Consider the following 7800-nt stretch of genomic DNA (forward strand, 5'->3'; position numbering starts at 1 on the left):
ATTAAATCTAAATATAAAAAAGCTGCGCAGAGGTAAAATATATTGACATTCTCACCTTAGAGGTGGACAATTTCATTGGATTAGAAATGTATTCCTTTCCTAATAAACTTTATTATCATTTTCAGTAAAAATAAGGTTAAAAAAATATTATGCTGAAGTCTGGCACTGATGCTCACACCTGTAATCCTAGCTACTCAGAAGGCTAAGATCTGAGGATCTCGGTTCAAAGCCAGCCCAGGCAGAAAATCCATGAGACTCTTATCTCCAATAAACCACTCAGAAAACCGGAAGTGGTACTGTGGCTCAAATCATAGAGCACTTGCCATGAGATGAAGAGCTGAGGGACAGCTCCCAGGACCAGAGTTCAAGCCCCACAACTGACAAAAAAAATTAAAAAAATATATTTTATATAATGCTGCACCACTCCCTCTGGATACCTTGAGCTGATTGTGAGCATGGGAATTAGTATGTTATTAGACAGCCCCAGGGTAGCTGGTGTTGATATCAACTGACCTAAGCAGTCTTATTCTAGCCTGGAATTAACAAATCATGTTTTTGGTTCTTGTTTAGGCTTTGTTACATCAACAGAGTGAAATGACCAATATAATTTGAAGTAACTCTAGGCCTGCAGTCGACATTTCCCATTAGGAATCACAAGTGAGCTACTTGATTATGACATGTTTACCCTGTAAGACAGGTAAAAGTGGTATATATGTAAATCATGCTCAAATAAATGTTATTGCTTCTTGTTATTCTTATAGTTCTAAATACAAGTTAGGAAGCCAACATTTTGGTTATATTCTGCAACATTTGAAACATATTTAAAAATCAACATTTTCTATTAAAGTAAAAAATAATAACTGATAATTAAATTGGAGGAATTGGAGATTAGGTCTTTATAGGTAATTCAAGTTGAGTGCTGACTAGTGTTCTAATTATTGCTGCATAAAAAGCCATCCCAGTATGGGAAGGGATGGGAAGGGGAAACAAGGAGGAGGCAACAATGCTTGATAAGAAATGTACTTGTTATCTTGCCCATGTAATTGTAATTCCTCTGTACAGTATTCTCACAATAAAAAAAAGCCATCCCAAAATTAAATGAATTAAAGAAAGAGTACTTACTCTGCTAGAGCATCACACACCAGTACCTCTCAAGGACTTTTCATTAGTTCTATCCATTTTTAGCCAATATCCAGATTAAGAAGCTGATCATGACCAGTTTAGAACCTCCTTCTAAGCTTACAGCACGGCTTTCCTATAATTTCAAAGCACAGGTTGATATTCCTTGCTTTGAAGGCTATCTGAACAATTATACCACAAATACCTACCTGGATATCAATCTTTCATATTACTTCAGTAAGAGTCATCTACCTTGTGTAGAGATATTTGATTATTTGGTTTCAACCAACATGGATTGAAGTTTTGTCTCATAGGAAGAATCAAGAGGTTCATAGTTATCATCTGAAGCTCTACTTCCAGGGAGAGAGCTTGTACTTGCCAAAGGACAGAGAAAAGGTATTTTTAAAAGATCTTTGAAAAATTTGTTGCTTTGCAGTAAAGGTTTCCTTGGAAGGTTTGGCAAAAGTGTCAGAAGGGGAGGACTTTGTCCTTAGATACATCATTGTGAGATAGCATCCATTCTGTTTTATGGTTTCTGAACATGATGCTCAATTAGAAATGGAAAGACTAGAGCTTTGATTCAGAGTGCTTACCAGTATGGATATTTGCTTGCATGATATAATTTGGGTTCATCATCTGTCTTGAGGATGTAATTTGAGACCATACTTCCTAGTAGGAAACATGTTGGAATCTCTTGGCGAAGACAGAAAACCCACTATACCATACAAAAGTAACAGAATCTTCTTCTTTGCTCAGAAAGTAGTGACATGCTGACCTGAGTGGTATCAACCTGTCTCAATATTTTGAAAATTAAAATAAAAACAAAAACTAATCATCTCTCTAGGAAGTTGGCTGTCTATTCAGTTTATGGATAGTGTTTGCCAAAGAGGTGTAAGAAAGATTTTATTACTTATTTGGGCAGTGGACAAGTGTAGAGGCTCTGGTGACATCTCATTGTCCTCATGTTTCCTTCAACCTTTTGCAGGGGAAAACCTACATAATGGTAGTCTCTGTGAACTGAAGGGTGACATGACCTAAAGTTCAGAGTAGGCTTAATTTGGCTACAAGGAGCCAGACAAGCTGATGCCTGAGTTACTCCTTTCCATATTTTTAATAATCAATACCCTATTTTAAGACAGTTATTCAAAAATTGAATATTTTAATGCATAATCAGCCTCAATAATTCAACGTCTGGCAGTGCTCAACAAATGGTCATCAACATGTATTATGCACTTAATGCATTCCAGAGCTTCTCCAATAATGATCTCATTTCAACTTTCTAAGAGACACTAGTTGGTGACTCTCTCATGCCTATGTTCTAGTGCACAGAGAAATGAGACTTAAGAGAGATGACCTGAACAAAGATCAGATGGAGTTTTCTGCATCAGGATGCTACAGTCTACTAGTGGGCCTTAGAATCCAAGGGAGCCACTAGGCCACATTCGCACACTGCTGGAGTGGGATGGGAGATGGGGGAGAGCTTTTCACGATTTTTCCATCCTTCTATGTAGAAGGGATGCATTTGTTTTTTTGTTTTTTTTTTCAGTTTTTTTTTTAATTTTCAGACAACTCTACAACACCGGACCCAGACAGCCCAGATGTAGACAGAGACCAGTGGGGAGCCACTGTAACACCCAGACCTGGAGAACTCCCACAGTGCCACAGGTCCACTTACAACCAACTAGGCAGAACTGGACAGCCAAGCGGAGGGAGCAATCTGGCGGCAGGAGTGGCCCAGCGGTGGGAACCACCTACGATCTAAGTGGCAGCAACGACCAGTCGTGGCAGTGGTCTAGAGGCCAGGCAACCAAAGAATAGTCCAGCAGCAGGAGCAACCCCATGGCAGAAGCAGCCCAGCAAAGGAGCAGCAGAGAAGCAGCAGAAGTGCCCAGTGGCTGAGCAGCAGGAGTGGTCTGGTGGTGGGAGCCGCCTGGTGGTTGAGTTGTGGGAGCAGCCCAATGGTGGGAGCAGTCTGGTGACATGATGAGCCCAGCGACAGGGTGGGCAGCAGGAGCAGCCCAGTGCAGGTTCATCTTAGAGACACAAATCTAACCTTTCCAGTCCCCGCAGTAGACCTGACCGAGCTCCCTCAGAGCAGCTCAGGGCTAAGCACACACACAGGGAGGGGTTGGCTGGCCCTGGGATCCAGTATGGGCTAGCCTACCCAGTGTGAACGAGTCACACCCAGTGTGAACGAGTCCAAGCCAAGTGACGGCTGCCACTAAGTCAGGCACAAACGGGCCAAGCTCGGGCCACAGCCCTGACAGTCTGTGAATCCAAATACCTAAATCACAATGAAAAATGACAAGATTCATGAACAATCAAGACAGCAAACTAAATCCAATAGCCAAGAAGGACTCTAGTGAGAACGAAGACAAGGACAAAAGAGCCACGAAAGAAATGGTGACATAACCCCCAATTTAAAAAAATACAAAGATCAGATGGTAGATTTTGAGTTGATTTGAGTCTTAAGTGATCTGAGTCTAGAGAGGATGTTAAAAAAAAACTGCGTGTAGCATGCCTTGTAACTGAAGGACCCTCTGGCTGTAAAATGGAGGTACAACTGTACCTGCTTTCTAGGACTCTTATGTAAATGAAATGATCCATGCAAAAGGCTAGGCAGAAGTCATGACCATAATAAAGCCCTTAACTGAGATTGGTTACTATTATTAGTGATGGAATAATTAACTTGGGTGAGCTAGTGGGGTTATGGCAGTGGTGCCAGGTAGTTATGAGTAGCTTCTGTTTCTTCTTTTTGTTTAGATTTTTTATTAGCATATATTAGTTGCACAAGGGAGGTTTCATGGTAACATTTCCACACATAATAGACTCAGCACCTTCATCTTTCTTCCTAATCCTCCTTTCCTTCCCCTGTCTTCTAAAACAATTGCAACAAGTTTCATTGTTCTGTTTTTTGTTTCCTCTTCCATGCTTTTACATGGCTTTGCACTTTGGGATTTGTGTCCTTACTGGATTTTCTTGCTTTCTTGCTCATGGCCAGTACTCTACCAGTTTAGAAAAATCTCTAGTATAGAATTTTGCTTGTTAATTGCCTGAGTTGGTTTCCAACCAAGAGCTTCCAGGTCTTAGCCTCTTGAGGGATTACAGATACAAACCACCATTGGACTTGGTTCATTGTTCTGTTTTTATACCTGCATATAAACTATTTTTACCATATTCACTCTTACTTACCTTCTTTATTGGCCTTCTACTCTCATCAGAGCCTGGCCTGCCATTCATTTTTGCATTTTTAAAGTGTATGTTACTTGTACAAAAAGATTTCATCAGCCGTGCGCACCAGTGGTTCACGCCTAGCTATTCAGGATGCTGAGATCTGTGGATCATGGTTCAAAGCCAGCCCTGGCAGGAAAGTCCATGAGACTCATCTCCAGTTAACCACCAGAAAACTGTAAGTGGTGTTGTGGTTCAAGTGGTAGAGCCCTAGCCTTGAGCTAAAGAACTTAGGGACATCAGCCAGGCCCAGAGTTCAAACCCCAAGACTGGCAAAATAAAAAGATCTCATCATGGCAGTTCACATGTAAATATGTTATTATATTAAAATTTAGGCAAATTAACTTTATCTATGGTTCTCTCTTCCCTCATCCTTCTATCTCTATATGGTCCAATAGCTTTCAGTGAGTTTCCTTATGCTACCTTCATATATAGTTACCGTATGTTTTGGTGTAATTTATCCTTCAATGTTTTCCAAATTAGATAACCTCCTTGAATCTTTTTTTGCATCCTGATAGTGGAGACAATACTCTTTACTTTCCAGAATTTATGGGAAGCAAATATGGTCTGAATATATCAGGGACATTTTCATAGCATAAGCCTTGGGGAAGGTAATTTCCTTCCCACTACTTCTGTGACTTTGGATTCCAGGATGGAATTATGGACAGCCAGGAAATTTAGATTTGCTCCAAAACCATTATGTAACCAGCTTCCTCTAGAAAAAGTACTGGCTCCTTGGAGAAGCTGGCAGGAATGTTTACATCAGGGATAGGCTGGCTGGCTGAGAATGAGAGCTGATCCCTAACCCATTAATGGTCACGTAACTGAGAAAATATTCATATGAACCTTCAACACATCATCTCAGAATCAGCAATTTTGAATAGTCACAACATCCTCAATGTTGTCTCCAACAGAGAATAACGACCTATCAGCCAGTGCACTTTTGGCTGTATTCTCAGCAGAGACTTTCTTTCTGTTATTTAAGATATTAGCCTCTGTTGGTTTCTTGTAGATAGTAGCAAAGCTATTCTATTCATTAATTTTTTTTTAAAGTTTACTTTTCTCCTTTTCAAACCAAAAGCTAGGTCTTGGTAGGTTTTCTTTTTAGACTCCTTCTGATATAAACCCAGAAGAAAAGGAGTACACTAATTTTGAGAGTAATACACTAGCAAATTATTTGTGGCAATTGTTAAAAGCAAAAGAGAAATTTTATATGAAAAGGCTACTAACCAGGTGCTGATGGTTCATGCCAGTAATTGTACCTACTAAGAAGGCTCAAATATGAGGATTGAGGCTTGAAGCCAGCTTAGGCAGAAAAGTCTATGAGAATTTTTTTAATTAATAAGTTTGTTTATTGTGATAATACAGTACAGAGGGGTTACAATTACATGAACAAGGCAATGAGTACATTTCTTATCCAGCATTGTTGCCTCCTCCTTTGTTTCCCCTTCCCATCCCTGCCCTCCCATCTCACTCTGTAAGAATCTTAATCTCTAATTAACCACCAAAAAGCTGAAGTGGAGATGGTAGAGCTCAAGTGGTAGAATGTCAGCTTTGAGTGAGAATATCAAGTGAGAAAACAAGGCCCTGAGCTCAAGCTCTACTACCAGCAAACAAACAAATAAATAAGCATAGATAGATAGATAGATAGATAAGTTATTACAAAATGGTTTCATAATAGAGGAGATTCCCTTAACTCCAAATACAAAAAAAAAATTCAAGTAAAGATTTATAGGCAAGGAAGGAACAGGGAGGGATTTGTGGCTAGGAAATTATTAACAGGAAATCTGTCCTCTTAGGTCAGCTAGAATGTGCCTAAACTGACTTGACTATTGTTGGAGATGATCTCAGGTGATACTTGTTAAGTCTGCTCCTGGATGGCGAGCAGACTCCGCCCTTCTCGAAGCCAAGTCTCCGCCCAGTACCTGCATTACCTAGGCAACTGGCACACCTGGAAGAGGACATATCTTCTGAGATCACATATAGATTCGATGTGGCCACACCTTTCTCCCAACCTGGTCCCACCTCCCTTTACCTGGCCACACATTCCCCCACCCCTACCCAAGATAAGGCATGGCCGGGGGTCAGACACTCTTTACCAGCCACATGGAATGCCAACCTGGCATAGTGCCAGCTGGAATGATGAATAAATCTACCCTTTACCTGAATACCACGTGCATGGTGTTGTTCTTACTCACCAGCCTCTTTAAAAACCTAATAATACTGAGAGCAGGAGATAAGGAATTTGGTCTTAAGTCAAGCACAGAGAACTTTTTGTACATTGATTTAGTAGGATTCTTGCTAAAACTAGACCATACAGACCAAAGAGAGAGCTTTGACCTCATCAAAAAGAGAGTTCAGAGGAGCCTAAATCAAGCTTGGTCAAAGCAGAGAGACTTCATTAGGAGTGAAGGAGAGAAGAAAGATTGACTCCACTCTAGAAGGATTACAGGACACGCATCTCCACAGGACAGCAGCCTTGGGGAGGCAATAAGGTCTCCAGAGCAAAGCACAAAAGCAGGGAACAGGAGGCGCTGTATACTTCAGAGCAGCTGGTGTTTCTACAATTGGAAAGAGTGGTCAGAAATCCTGGAGGAGGAGCTAGCTCCGCACAGGATATCCCATCATGCCTCAGCGTGAATCCAAAACCCAGGACAAAGACCACCTGAGACTTCCTGAGCACAGACTGAGGAGTAGCGGGGAAGAAGCCTCAATTCCGGGGAGATAGAATCCTACATTATCAGCCTGCTGATGTGAAAGCTTCATGTGGATGATTTAAAAATAAGGAATTTTATTTCCACCACACCAGATTCTATAGCTACAAGTTGATACCTTCCACAACGAATAACCCATTTGAGAGCCTGCAGTCTAAAATGTATGCATAAATTGCCTTATTAGATGGCAAAAAAATCCAACACATAGCCTAAAAATTAAGAAAAGTGATGGAAGAGGGAGGGTAAGAGGGGTGGGTGAGAATGTTAAAAGAAAAACCAAAATACTTGAAAAGTAAAAAAGCAAAGAAGTATGGAGACAAAAAGAAGGAAGGAAGGAAGGAAGGAAGGAAGGAAGGAAGGGAGGGAGGGAGGGAGGGAGGAAGGGAGGGAGGGAGGGAGGGAGGGAGGGAAGGAGGGAGGGAGGGAGGAAGGAAGGAAGGAAGGAAAAAAGGAAAGGACTTCAGACTCCTGAGATCAGGCATAAGGAGCCTTAGTGCAACCTTGAATGATTATCTCTGTTGACACTTTGAAAAAACCAAGTGAAATAACTGAAAAGAGATTGGAGCTTGCTTTGTTACAGGGTCCGTTATCACCTCTACACGGAGACTTGGCTGGCTTCCACCAGTTAATGAAAGCCCATAATGTTACCTTAATCCCTGTACGCCTGCAGCCTTGCACATTGGAAGGTGTGAAGGGGTAAGCCCCTGGGAAAGGGACAGAAGAAGCAATTAATGGC

The 7800-nt window shown here is 41.2% G+C and overlaps 1 long non-coding RNA gene across 2 annotated transcripts in view; it reads left to right on the forward strand.

Moving 5' to 3' along the window:
• The window catches only part of LOC138816605 (uncharacterized), a 71161-nt gene extending 63768 nt beyond the window's left edge, over positions 1-7393 (forward strand). Inside the window, exons 2-3 of one of the 2 annotated variants that reach the window (XR_011368691.1) lie at positions 571-697; positions 2685-7393. This is a non-coding gene — a long non-coding RNA (uncharacterized lncRNA). Of the gene's footprint in view, positions 1-570; positions 698-2665 lie in introns of both variants that reach the window. The other variant, XR_011368692.1, reaches the window with a different exon arrangement.
• Positions 7394-7800: the final 407 nt, after the last annotated feature.

The sequence above is a fragment of the Dipodomys merriami genome, unplaced genomic scaffold (assembly GCF_024711535.1).
Source record: "Dipodomys merriami isolate MVZ:Mamm:240054 unplaced genomic scaffold, mDipMer1.0.p SCAF_7, whole genome shotgun sequence".
NCBI lineage: Eukaryota > Metazoa > Chordata > Mammalia > Rodentia > Heteromyidae > Dipodomys > Dipodomys merriami.